We start from the raw sequence: 14,223 nt of genomic DNA on the forward strand, positions 1-14,223 counted from the left end.
CCCATTATGTTGTTGTGGTAGGATGCTCATCAATTCGGCGGTTGCAAATGTACCCTGTACCCTCCATACTTAAAATATAAATACTTGAGTAAGAAGCGACTGTGAAAAGTAAAAATATTGATTAAACGCCTGTACCATACAAAAAAGTGTAGCCTGAAATGTACTTCAGGAAAAATGAATTGTTACTATGCAATCCGTTAGTAGAATTATTTTTTGCACATTTGTGGATTTTCTCTACTCAGGCTCGTTAACTTTCCCCCATCACTAGCGGGGAAACACTGAATATGCATAGCATCCCCAAACAAAACCTATACTCTGCACACAAAATATTGCCCCCCTTTCACTAATCTACACAGTTTTAAACAAACAAATCACATTTCTTGTGGCGTGTTGTTCAAAACAACGTGTTCCTCCAGCTTTGTCACATCACAGTCACCTCCCCCACCCCCCCCCAAAAAATGGTCAATTAGCTCATGACAAAAAATAAATAAATCCATAATTGTAGGTCTGTCGGATGCAATCGTCTCATCTCCCAAAGCACTAGTTTTCAGCAAAAACCTGAAACAAAATGTAAACAAAAATCCAAAACACCATCTTGCTTGAGTTACCAAAGCATTGCATTGTTCCAGTTGGTAGTGTACCTTCTATTGTGATCATTGACTGGTACCATCGTGCACACAGATCTCAACACGACACAACCTCAAAACCATGTGCAATTACAAATTTTAACCACCCGCCCCCCGCCCCAAAAATGGTAATTAATTATGCTGTAGTAACTACATGCTATCCTACCGTAGCATGCCAGCCCCGGCCGTCCACATCAAAGACTGCACTCACACTCACCCGCTGACCACACAAAAAGCCTTTCATACATCACAAAAGCAAACCACTGTGCTTCTATCATCTTCCCCAAAATGCTTTTTCAAAGGTCTTAGAGCCACGAGTGGTGATGCATTAAATAAAAACGATGAGCTGACAAAGCACTGTGATGATTTTTTTTTTCAGCCTTAAAAGACACCCAAGTGCACAATGAATGAAGTAACACGTCAATTGGTCCAAATTAAGTAATATAGTGAGCGCAACTAAAAAGTTGTCAGAATAAATAACATCAATAGTGGGGTAAAGAAGAGGTACCTGAAAAAAAAAAACACACCACTGGTCCTCATATCTAGCACGGTGTCACGCACATTCACAAGTAAGCGCACGGGCTGAGACAAATGACGGCCATGGAGAATTTTTGGAAACGTAAGTGACGTGAGCCGTGAGTCAGGGCAACGGATGGATGCCGAATGTCACAAGGTCTCAGTGTCATGCACCGCAGGCTCGCAGTGACTCCTGTGCTTTATTTAGAATCACACATACTGAATAATTTTGTTGTGTGTGTGTGTGTTTGCTACTTGCATTATATTTCAAAAGAATTAATTGCCTGATTAGGTTTTTTTTTTCCCCTCCTATGTATCGGAACAGGAATCAGGAACCATATCGGTCAGGGCCTATTACAGGCTATAGGTTAGATTAATAGTGGGAAAAAAAAAGTCTTGAAATGATTTGTCTTACTCTCGTTACTTCATATCACAAAAAAACGTGACTAGATCCAACCCCAACGGTGGTCCACGGACCCCAGTTTGAATAGCATTATGTGGACATTTTCATACATTTCTCGCATTGGCTCATGGATGTCGTAAAACACAAGACTAGTACAGAGAGTGCTACTTGTTTGCCATCCATTTCAAAACAAAACCGGCAGTGACATGCCAAAAAAGAAGCTTGTCCACACTTGCACGAGCATACTTTTGATTAGAAAGGGTCGTTCGCATGGGAGTCATCTACGCGCGTTCGCGTGTGTGAAGGTGATCCCGGCTAATCCGCTTTTAGAAACGTCTGACATAATCTGTGCTTCACTCGCAGGGTCGCCAGCAGTGAGAGGGGAGAGTAAGGCGCGGAAAGGAGGGTGTGGGGCTAAACACAGACTCTGGATCACCGGCGATGGATGATGAGGTTAAGGAGGATCGCCAGAAAGGGGGAAAGGGAGGGATGGAGAAATGACGGACACGAAGGAGTGAGTCAGGTGGGTGGGGATGGAAAATTCCAGTGGGTGTTAGCGTGAATGACGGATAACAACGCAAAATATAACTCTGACCGCGCTTCAAGTCATCTGAGTGCCATCTGGCCAATGGAATCCACATCGCAAGTGGACCATGTCGCACGCTCACCTATGTTACGAAAGAAGAAGAGGAGGAAAGATCGAATCAGCCGACCGAATCAACAGCACTTTTTCTGCTGGGTCATCGTTGTTAATTCGGCATCTACAGCGTTAGATGCAGCGGCCCGACGGTTAAACGGCTTTCAGAACGAGAGCTGGATGAAAAGCTCAAGTTATCGTTCCAATGGAGGTCAAACTCCACTATAGTGACCAAAAAAAAAATACAGCTATTCGAAAGTAACTTAAAATTGTAGAATTAGCAGACAAAAAAAAAAAAAAAAAGCACAAAAATGCAAAGAAAAAAAGTTTACTAGGCTAAGGGCAAACTAGCTTTCTGCTGCTCTTATCGCTCATTGGTGAGCAGTGCTGCACCTGCTAGGCGCACATGAGACCGAGCAATGGGTTTGTTTTTTTTGTCTTTAGTATGCTTGTCTCTTCCTGTCGTGCTGGAAGAGCAGGTGGCTGCCGGCTGGCTAATTTTGGAGTCGGGGAGGGGGGGTGGGGGTCATTGTGTGCCCAGACGCTGTTTGCCTTTCAGGTCTGCTGAGCTTGTAGTGTGCCACGATGCCATAAAGCAAAAGGACCGTGTAGGCTGTCTGGAGGCACGTCACAAGCACTGATTTTGTCGCCCCCTTTCCTCACTGCAAAAGTAAGCTGTGTGATAAGTGAGCTGCCACGCAGAGGGCAGCCAGGGGTCCAAGCACCCAAAGGGCCAAACGTCGTCTCCTTGTAATTAGAGTAGTCATAGTGCAAAAAAATATATTGGGGAAAACATTTTAAAAAAAGCACACAAACGTTGGAAATAAATACATGTATTCTAAAATATGAGACGATATTAAATAGAAGAAAGGGGGGAAAATGCAAAAATATTTAAGGAAAAGTTTACAAAATACAAATAATATAAAAAAACGTTTTTAAAAGTTTGACAAAATAAAAAACTTACAAAGTAAGATTAGATATTACATCATTAGAAAAGCATGAGGAAAAAACATCAACATCAGAAAAAAAATCTACAAACGTTTGGCCCCCAAAAAATGAGTGGGGAGGAAAAAAAGTGTAACAACATCACCATCACTTGATTAGTATTATTTTTGATGAGCAGCGCACGGCAACAAACTGACGAATAAGTTCGTCACCATCTTGTAACACTACATGAGCGTGTGCGCGTGTGCATGTGCACAGCGGCTCCTCGAGGAGCGACGGGAGTGCTGCTGCACTGGAGGCCATGTGCACATGTATGTGAGGAGGAAGCGGCCCTTTAATACCTGCCATCCAATCACGCGGCGGGAAGGGGGATGCTGGGAGCCGGCTGTCCTTGGAAATAACCTTGCGGGGAAGCTGACAGGGAGGGCCTCGGGAATGGCGAGGGGAGATGCAGCATGCCACATACAGTATGTGTGTGTGTGTAAATTGTACACATACACGTGCTCAGTTGCAGAAGACGAATGAATGAGAGCAAGCCAGATAGTTGAAGGACGCGAAAAGGATTTCAAAGTTCAGCAGCTCCCGACTGTCTGGTCCTCTAACACCGGAGAAGAATTTCTCCGAAACCAAGTTAAGATCATGTCAAATCATCATACATGCTTGAGTCACTGGCCCCATAGGAGGAGCTGTTGCAATCAACACCTGTCACAGGCATGAAGCAAGAGAAAATCATCAGCATGTGGCGAGCTTCTATTTCAGTGGCGGTTGCAATGGTGGGGAGGGGGTAGAGGGGGGGGGGCCTCCCCCCCACCCACTTCCGAATAGGTGCTATGCAATGCCTTATACTGCGTCATTGCCATGAGTGTATCACAGGCGGACAGGATACACAGTGATGACACTGAGAGGCAATTAATTATTATAATTAATACATAGAGTAAATAATTACAGTGAAGCAATCCATACCATATGGTGTGAATACTTGTGAGCGTTTGTGCGCACATATACATATATACACACACACACACACACACACACACACACACACACACACACACACATATATAAAGGGTCGCGGGTGGGCGTGCCAGAGCCTACCCCAGCGGGTACACACTGAACTCGTCGCCAGCCGATCCCAAATTTCAATATTAAAATGAAGTCAAATTACTGGAACAAAGTCTTCATGTTCATATAGTATTTGAAAAACATTTGACGTTTATGAGAAAAGTAACCATTTTACAAAGAATAAAGTCAGCATTCTGTTTAATAGGAGTCTAAATCATCTACAAAAAAAGTCAAGTTTTCATCTTTTCATGACTGATCAGTCTTAAACAGGCACGTTGGATGTCGAACATCCATTGAGGATGATTGACAGGTCACCTCCATAAGTGGAATGTTCATCCTTGAGCCGATATGGAGGGCGCTGCCCCGTCATGGCCGCATATGTCACAAAACCCTGGTGAGTGAAGGTCGCCGTGGCGACCATAAGACCCTCCAATTCATTTCACTCCACGTCACATTGCTCATCTGTCACACGCCATAACACACACACACACACAAACGGTACAATCACGTGTGTGTGTGTGTGTGTGTATTTAACTTAAAATGTATTTAATTTTATTGTGCTTTTTTTTATCTGCACATTCAGCTGTTAATTTATTTTGAATGTAGTGGATTTCATTTCACTGTATATAACTGTAAATGTATTTCTTTGCCCTTTACTTTGTTTTTGTAGTTGACGTCGTTTAGAACAGTAGGTGTTGAGGGTGTTCCTAATACTTTGGGTGCATGAAGGGGCCTCTCTTAGTCTGATGCCGTGCAATGGTAATAATGAACTATTCAATTGAACATTGTATTTTCGGCAAGGGTATTTTTATTTTTTTTGTGTACTGCATGCACCGAATGTTCGTGTCTATGACTAAATGGCTAGCCCCAAATAGTAAAAAAAAAAAGAGTGTGACTCAACACTACCATTTTGTGATTAGAAGCTGGCCTCGTCAAGGCTGAACTTTTTCTTTTTTAAATATTAATACATTGGATTATTGCCAGCATCCCGACAAGTGGGAGTCAGCTAACATCTTGAATGCCGGCCACAAATTAGGCCGCCCACAGCATGTCTGCTCCGGGCTTCTCCTCACCGCTAATAAGTGCACACAAGCGCATCTGGCCTAAGAAAAGTGCTTACTCGTCAAACACGTCAACAATACAAAGAATGACAAGTGAGAAAACAAAGCTGCTAGGTCAAGCTGTTGCTGCAACTCCCAACTGAAGTTGGCTGCAAAACTGACACAAAAAAAAAGAATTGTACCAAGCCCTATAATTTAATCTAACGAAAGTCTGCTATCTTAATGCTAATATACAATGGAAATGCCATAGACATGCTAATGTAGGCTAACAGCAAACCACTTAAGCGCACTGTGGTTTGTAAGTGTTGCTGCATAGTTTATCTTACTTCCAGTGTAGTACCTGGTTGCGCCCCAATACGTTGGGCCGCACTGGGAGGGAGGCGGTATCATGAATGGCAAGAAGAGGCAGAGAAGGTTCCCATCTAACACGGCTGTCCGCAACAGTAATTTCTGTTGTTCCCACAGAGCAGAGCACAGTGGAGCCTTGAAATACGAGTTCAAATCATTCCATCACCATGAAATCACTCATATCGCAAATCATTAGTCACCATTCAAATGACAACAAAACAAAAATAATGAGGAAAAACAATAATATGAATATTAATAATATTGTTCTGCATAGAAATGGTAATGACTTCAATATATTTGAATAGTTTTTGTCACGCTGAATCAATTTATTGCTGCTCCTTCTGCTGTGGCCACCTGGGGAGTATGTAGCTGGGCAGTATAAAAAAAGACAGATGAACACTGTTCACCGAGATCTCTCAACTCCTCTCTGAGCTCATTGGTACGGCACTAATATTAGTCATTCTACACAGTAGATAAAAAATAGATGACTTTAAGTACTGTTATTGAACCCACGTGTTCAATCTGTGGCTCGAGGGGTTGAAGTGGCGCAACATAGGTAGCTATTTAGCATTAGCATCAAGCCATCAGACTAAAAGACGAAGCTATGGGGTTGTTTCAAATCAACAAGTTGTAAAGTTTCATTCTCTTTTGTTTTGTGCGTCAAGTTTTACACTAATTATCAAGCGGGCATGACAAAGAAACAGTTTGTAGCAAGCACTTCAAGCCTCTTGTATGTGTGGAACGGACTATCGTTTAAAAAATGATATGGTCTCTATACAGTGGATTGCGAGTGGTATCCCATCATCCATATCCAACGCTGTTATCCGATTTATGACTCAGCACTTTTTGTGTGTCTTTCTAGCTCTCGGTTCTCTCTCCTCTCCTCCTCTCCTCCTCTTCTTCCCTTAAGAGTCTATTTTTAGCTCCCACTCGACGTCTTATCGGCCTACATATTTGCATCTTACATGTGCCCTCTTCCGCACGCGGCGGACATCTTGCGTGTGAAGTGATGGGTGGCGTGGAGGCGATGACGAGCATCCAGAGCCTCACGGCTGATTGACTCGCGAATCACCCCTCCCACCACATGCAGTCCTGTGAGACATTCCCTGATGCTCGGAGGAAGGAGAGCTCCCAAGGTTATACTGTATATGTGCCAAGACACGGAAGGGGCGGGGGGGGGGGGCAAGCTATGTGCGCGCACACACACACACACACGCAGGCTTACTGTCTCCTTGACAAAGCTTGAGGGGTGTTGATTGTCAGATTTCCATTTAAAGTGTGACACACATGTGACGGCACCAGATGAGAGGTCATCGGGTGGCGTCAGGAAAGCCAAATGAGTGACACGCAAGGACACACGTGTGGCCATGAATGCATCACGACCAATCGGCCTTTTCATTTTTGATGTCTTACTCTAATCATAGCGTGTCATTCATTTGAGTTGGATCATTCTCCCGGCTGTATTCTAAAATTCACTCGTATTTTATTCATTTATCATGGTATTACTTTACTATTTGTCTTTGTATTTACACATCTGACACCCCTTCAAGGCTTATCTCATTTAAAATATTTGTTGTAAGATATAAAGGAATGGAAAAGTACATGTAACACATGACAAAATTACGTCAATTTCTTTGATGATTGAGTTATTGTTTTTAACCTAATTTTCCAGAATTAGAACTGCTTGAGACTAAACATGACATTTGTTTACGCACGGCTGAACTTGAAAAAGGTGTTTAAATATTATTAGAATTAAAACATTTCATTTTCTCTACTTTGATTTTTAAAATGTGATATTTAAAATATTTTTTTGTCTTACCACATCTAAAATATTTATTTTACATTTTATTATGAAAATATACATGAATTTTGAACCTTTTAAATTTTATTTTAGAAATCCATAATAGTAACAACGATTTTATACCAATCGCTGTTTAGGAACTTTTTTTGCACTTTCCAAACCAAAAATAATTACACTTAATTTTAGGATAGTCCATATTTAATGCTCCCCAACATTTCCTGACCTTTCAGGCACTGCCCCCCACCCCCCTCAGTATTTAAAGAGCAAAGCAGCGCATGTTGTAATTTTCGTGTCTGCTCTGCAGATCACCCACAATGCAACAGTGCAAGTCTGTGGCATCCAGTTGTTCACATGGGCTGTATTAGCCACATTATTGTGCCCGGGGACGTGCTCAGTGGCTGAGCTCAATTAGGATTAAGTTGTGGCATATTAAAATAGACCTGCATAGTCGGGCGCCAATGTCAAACGGTTAATCTCAATCTGCGTGCCACAGAATCAGGACGAGTTTTATAATTACAAGGGAGGCTATTTTGCCCTTGGAATGTTTCCTGTGTGGACATGCGGCCTTCTAATAATAATCCAATGACAGCCAAAGGAAATCAGAAATTGAAGCAGTGCAATGGCAAGCCAGCAATATTTATTGGGCACGTTTCATATACAAGGTAGCTCAACGTGCTTCACAGTGTTAAAGATGCAACTCAAAGGCATTTACGAAACAGGGAATAAAAAGTCGTCTTTACATGTAGCGCAAGAACAAGATTTTGGAGAAATTGAATATACAAGTGCTTGACAAGACCTTAATCATACTTACCCTGATAACTAAACAACCGGTCTACCTCCCATCCACCTATTTTTAAGCCTTCGCCTTGCCTACCTACCTACCAACCGACCCAACTTATTATTCAAATATTTGATGTACGTGCTGACATACTTTATACAAACAACTGACTGAAATAATTCCCTTGTAAACAACTACGTTCATGACCTACCTATTTACATAACCATCCAAACAACTCACCTGCCTACTTGGCAAAGCAAAGCAAAGGAAACGCCTAGCAACAGTAGCTGCTCTCATGCACCAACAACGCTCAGGACAGAACATTTCCAGATTTTTCACCGAATACTTACGTACTCTTACTCAAGTCACATTCCAAAGTATCAGTAGCCTACTCTTACGGGAGTATAATTTTGGGCTACTTTGCACAGGTTGTACATGATAAATCATGTTGAGGCCGCTGAGTACATAGGAGCCCAAGTCATTGAAAGAGTGTTTGGGTTTAGGTACACACACACAAAAAAAGTTGTCTGTGTTAGGAAGGGCATCTGATGTAAAATTTGCGCCAAACATCCACCTATCCTGGGGGTGCTGGAGCCTATCCCAGCCATCGGCGCTCACACAAACACACCTAGGGACAATTTCGGGTCTTCCATTAACCAGCCACGCATGTTTTTGGAATGCGGGAGGAAACTGGAGTACCCGGAGAAAACCCACACAGGTACAGGGGAGAAAGTGCAAACCCCACACAGGAAGGCCGGATCCGGAATCGAACCCTGCACCTCTGCACTGCGAGACCGGCGTGCTAACCAGTCGACCACCGTGCCGCCTTGCGCCAAACATCTGCCAGCGATTGCTGTGACGATGTCTGACAGGAGAAAGTAAGCGCCATCTTCGAAAATGTTCGTCATAAAACGACTATTATTTTGGCGTATAGCTATACTGGTAACCTGATCATCCATTTCTTGGTAGCTTTAACTCATCAGTATGGGTAGTTGTTCTTATTCAACCTTGTTGGATCAAAGTCTTGATCCAACGTGCTGGATCTAATCCACAACCCAGTGCACTTAGTATAAATAACCCAACATTGGCTCGATCCCTGTTTGGACAAGGCGCTGGGTAAGCAATTTGGGTTACGTACTTTGAACCCAACAGTTTTAAGAGCGTATGATTAGATGTGGGTTTCACAGCTCGAACGGGTATTCTGAACAACAGTGGCTGTATAAGCAGGAACGCCTCACTAAAGTGCAAACATGAACGAGTAATTCAAGATTTGTGTACTCTAAAAGGAAGATGGAGGCCATTAACCAGTGATTTATTTTCCCTCTTCCCATTTCACTGTGTTGTTAGAAGCATTTCCAGTGTGTGTGTGTATACGAATGAGTCGACATGTTTGCACTTGTGCCCAGAAATGTGATACAGGATTAAAATGAAAGGAGTGCCATTGACGACAATGATGATGATGATGATGATGATAATGATGATGGTGGTAGTGGTGAAGAAAGAAGCAAGCTAATCAAATAAAAACAAAACCAAACAAAACGTCCCGTGCCAGATAAATGTAGATATCAAAATGAGTGTTGACTGCCAACGGACATCTGGATGATTGTATTTTAGTGTGTTTGGTCTGGATCAGAAAGGAAACACTAAAAAGGGAGCCACAAAGCAGCTATACAACAAGGCAACTCGAGCTTTTGTCATCAAATATTCATCATTTCAAACCCTCTGGCAATGTTATTGCACACAGAAAACATACGTACTGGGACCAACAAAAAAAAAGTCAAACAAACATACATTACAGTAAAATGTATGTGAACATTTTAGGAAAAATATGAAAATAAGATTTTGTTGGACAGTGATACTGTGTGTAATATATACCGGTATATATAGATACGGTATATACTGTATATACCGTATATATATATACACACACACACATTTTTTAATGGAGAAATTAATTGTCTCACAAAAAAATTTGAAGATAAATGCTTTTAATGGATGCAATGCTACAAAAATACATAAGTATATAATATATTAAATATTAAAGAGTACAATCTATACACACATGTAAGAATTCATACATTCTTATTTGGGGTCAAATCCAATTTTAGGCTCATCTCAAAAAATGATATAAACCGTTTTAAAATATACTAATACCATTAACCTTGTTTTGTTCCTTGAATTGATATATTATCATAAAAAAATGAAATAAATATATTTAGAGATACATGATCTGTTCGCTATGCGTGTTGTGTATTCTCTTCATGATATGTCGCTCCATGATAATCGCACTCAAATTTGCCTGACAGTGTCGGACAGGTACTCATTTACAATATGATCACAATCAGGGTTGTACTTTGCTGCCCCTTTTCGTGATTGGATCTTTTGATCCAACCTTTCATTCCTTTCCTAACACACACTTTTCCTCCCGCCCAAGCGCCAGGGCGTTTTCTCCAAAGCATCACTCACCACGTTGCTGGCGCTCATCCCGACACCTTCCTCTTGTTCTCCTCTCGCACATGGTATTCTTCTGGCCTGGTGTTTGCACAAATAGCGTACACGTGATGAACCAGGGAGTAGAGAGAGAGAAAAAAAAAAAAAAAAAAAAGAAATACAAAGAGGTTAGCTTGTTTGAGGGTATCAAATTAATGGCCAAATCACAATGTCACACACGCTACTGTTCGCTTACCCCACACAACAGTACTTATGCATAAAGCGCCGGAAAACAGTCAATAAATAATGAAATATATCATTGCTACTCTTTGTCTCTCACAGTGACAGTCTGGAAGGTAACACCCACTACAACTGGATGGATTGCTGTACCGGTGTATCTGACATAGCAAAGCCATATTGAGTAGTCGCCCTAAAACATTCCACCGAGTTCTGATAAAACTGCTACTGAACCAATCACAACTTTGTAGTTCTTGAAATAGACATCCAAGGTCATTGCCGAGGTGCTGGGCCTTATCAGGCTCAAGCAGGCCTGTACTTAGAAATGCAAGTGTGTGTGTTCGTGTGTGTGTGTGTGTGTACTCACCAACCAAGCCAACAGCACGCAGCCAAACATGCTCATCATGGTCATACACATGATGATGGAACCATCATGTGTGCTTCCACATAGTTGTTTGTTTGTCCAGTGGCGGTGACCCGCTAATTCTTCAAGCACCTACTTTTCAGGAAGTCTTTCCATCTTCCGCTGTGTCCAGCGCAGTTCTCTCAATCCTTTCATCGTCTCCTCTTCTATCGCTATTTTTAACTGGCTTAGCAGTGCAGAAGCGAGCGGATGTTTATTCTCGGCCTTCGACGGTTACCTGCCTCGCAAATCAGTCGGTTAATCTCGTCATGCAGGAGAATGTCCTTGCTTGACATACCGGTACATAAAAAGAAAAAAAAAGTGAAATCTTCAAGCAGTGTTGAATGGGCCTTGCTTGTACGCCTTTTTTCATCGTGACTCTCCCAAATTCAAATCAAATATTGACACCATGGTTTGGCCGCAGTAAAATGAGCAATTTAGCACCCACCTGTGTATGACACCTGGTTCCAATCAGAGCTCATATACTCAAATGCTAATTGGTAAGTTTGTCAATGTATGAGCCTTGGAATGTGCAACAAATGGCTACTTCAAAGCAAAATGGCCAACATCTGCTCAATTTTTTGTGTGCCCTCTGTTATGAGAGACGAGTCCAACCAAACCAATATTGTGTGAAACAGTCAACAGTGAAACTATCGTGTCGGTCTCTCAGATGCTGAGTGCAGTGGAATGAAATGCAGCAAATAAGGGACATACCCTGGCATGTGGGAAAAGAGACCCACAGTTGCCGATAAACTTTCAGCCATTTTTCTAATGGGACAAACGGTCAAACACACACACACAAATACAAAATGACAACACCCAAAAGGAGCTGCTTTAGGCCACAACTCACACCCAGACACTCCAATCCACGTACTTGGCCTTAAAGGCACACATCCAACACAATACTACAGTACATTGAGTAATTATTTTATGAAACTGGTCTATTTTATTATTTGGTCATGTTTAATGGTGTTTGTATACATTCAATACAGCGCTATTTACCTCTGAAATGTGTTCGTTTCTGGGGCGGGGTATCGTTTTGTAGGTGTACACTTGACCAAGAACATTTGCAAGACGTTGAGGAGAGTGCTTTTTGGTGCAGTCAGTCTCCATGCAGGAAATGAATCACGATGGTCTAAAAATGGCAGTTTTTCATCTCACCGGAGGATGTGCAGCTTAAGATAGAAACAGATGAGTCAGACAAGACTGACGTGCTTTATATTTGGTATCAACCATGCGTAAAATCCGTTAATAAAGACCTCTGATGTTCTTTTGTGATTTAAAGAAGAAAGCACACCTACCGTTATTTCTTCCGTGTTAGTTTATTTTTTTTTACAGTCAAGAACAAACCTCAAAGCCTCGTGTTTTAGATCTACACTGCCATCGCCCGGAAGATTGGTAGAATTACATCTCCATCGAAAATGATTTGCAGCATGAGAAAACATTTTGATGATTTGGACTTACACATCACCACAGCTAATTTCAAATAAAACATTGGGACATTTACAGCAAACAACAACAAAACAATATGTTATATAAATATATGCCATTTAATATTTACGAACGACAGCTAGCTCACACAAGTCAAGTCAAGTCAACAGTATTTATAGAGCACTTTCAAACAGCCATCGCTGCATACAAAGTGCTGTACATGGAGCAATTTAACATCCACAATAAACAGTAAGACAAATCGGTAATAAAGGCGGTAGAAAGCACCAAACAGTAAAACCAAGAACAAATCTAAGTCATGCTGAGTCGAATGCCAAAGAATACAAGTGAGTTTTGAGGAGGGTTTTGAAGATGGGCAGCGAGGAGGCTTGCCGAATGTTCAGTGGGAGGTCATTCCAGAGAGAGGGACCAGCAACAGAAAAGGCTCGATCCCCTCTGAGCCTCAGTTTAGTTCTTGGTACTTCTAATAAGGTCTGGTCCACAGACCTGAGGCGCCGGGCAGGTGTGTAGGGGCGGATGAGCTCAGAGAGGTAAGGTGGCGCGAGATTATTCAGAGATTTGAAAACAAATAAGAGGATCTTGAAAATAACTCTAAAATGAATGGGGAGCCAGTGAAGTCAAGTCAAGTCAAGTCAACAGTATTTATAGAGCACTTTCAAACAGCCATCGCTGCATACAAAGTGCTGTACATGGAGCAATTTAACATGCACAATAAACAGTAAGACAAATCGGTAATAAAGGCGGTAGAAAGCACCAAACAGTAAAACCAAGAACAAATCTGAAGGGATGCCAGAGTAGGAGTTATGTGCTCCCTCTTACGAGTACCAGTCAAGAGGCGAGCAGCGGCATTCTGGACCAGCTGAAGGCGCTTAATGGAGGACTGGCTGACTCCAAAGTAAAGGGCATTGCAGTAATCGAGCCGGGATGTGACAAAGGCATGAATTACTGTCTCAAAGTGTTCATGTGAGAGGAGAGGTTTTATTTTGGCCAGCTGTCTAAGGTGAAAGAAGCTGGATTTAACAACGGCACCAATTTGCCGATCGAGTTTGAAATCACTGTCCAGTTTAAGGCACAAGTTTGAGACTGTTGACTTAAGATAAGGAGACAGGGGGCCCAAGTCTACAGGATGGAATGTACAAGGGCCACTGGGACCAAACAATATCACCTCTGTCTTCTTTTCATTGAATCTCAAGAAATTTTGTGCCATCCAGGTTTTGATTTCTTCCAGACAGGATAGGAGTGGTCTTAATGAGAAGGCGTCTTTCTTGCTCAGTGGGACATAGATCTGGCAGTCATCTGCATAGCAGTGGAAGGGAATACCATGTTTCCTTAAGATGGAACCCAATGGGAGCAGATACAGCGAGAACAGCAGAGGCCCCAGAATTGAGCCCTGTGGAACACCACATGACAGGGGAGCAGTGCGTGACTCAGAGCAGCCAAGGCTGACACAGAAGGTTCTGTCAGCTAAATAGGACCTAAACCGCTCAAGAGCACTGCCACCAATGCCCACCAAGTGCTGCAAACGAG

Source organism: Hippocampus guttulatus, chromosome 6, assembly GCF_054856545.1.
Source record: "Hippocampus guttulatus isolate MCC_2025c chromosome 6, RoL_Hgut_1.0, whole genome shotgun sequence".
Taxonomy (NCBI): domain Eukaryota; kingdom Metazoa; phylum Chordata; class Actinopteri; order Syngnathiformes; family Syngnathidae; genus Hippocampus; species Hippocampus guttulatus.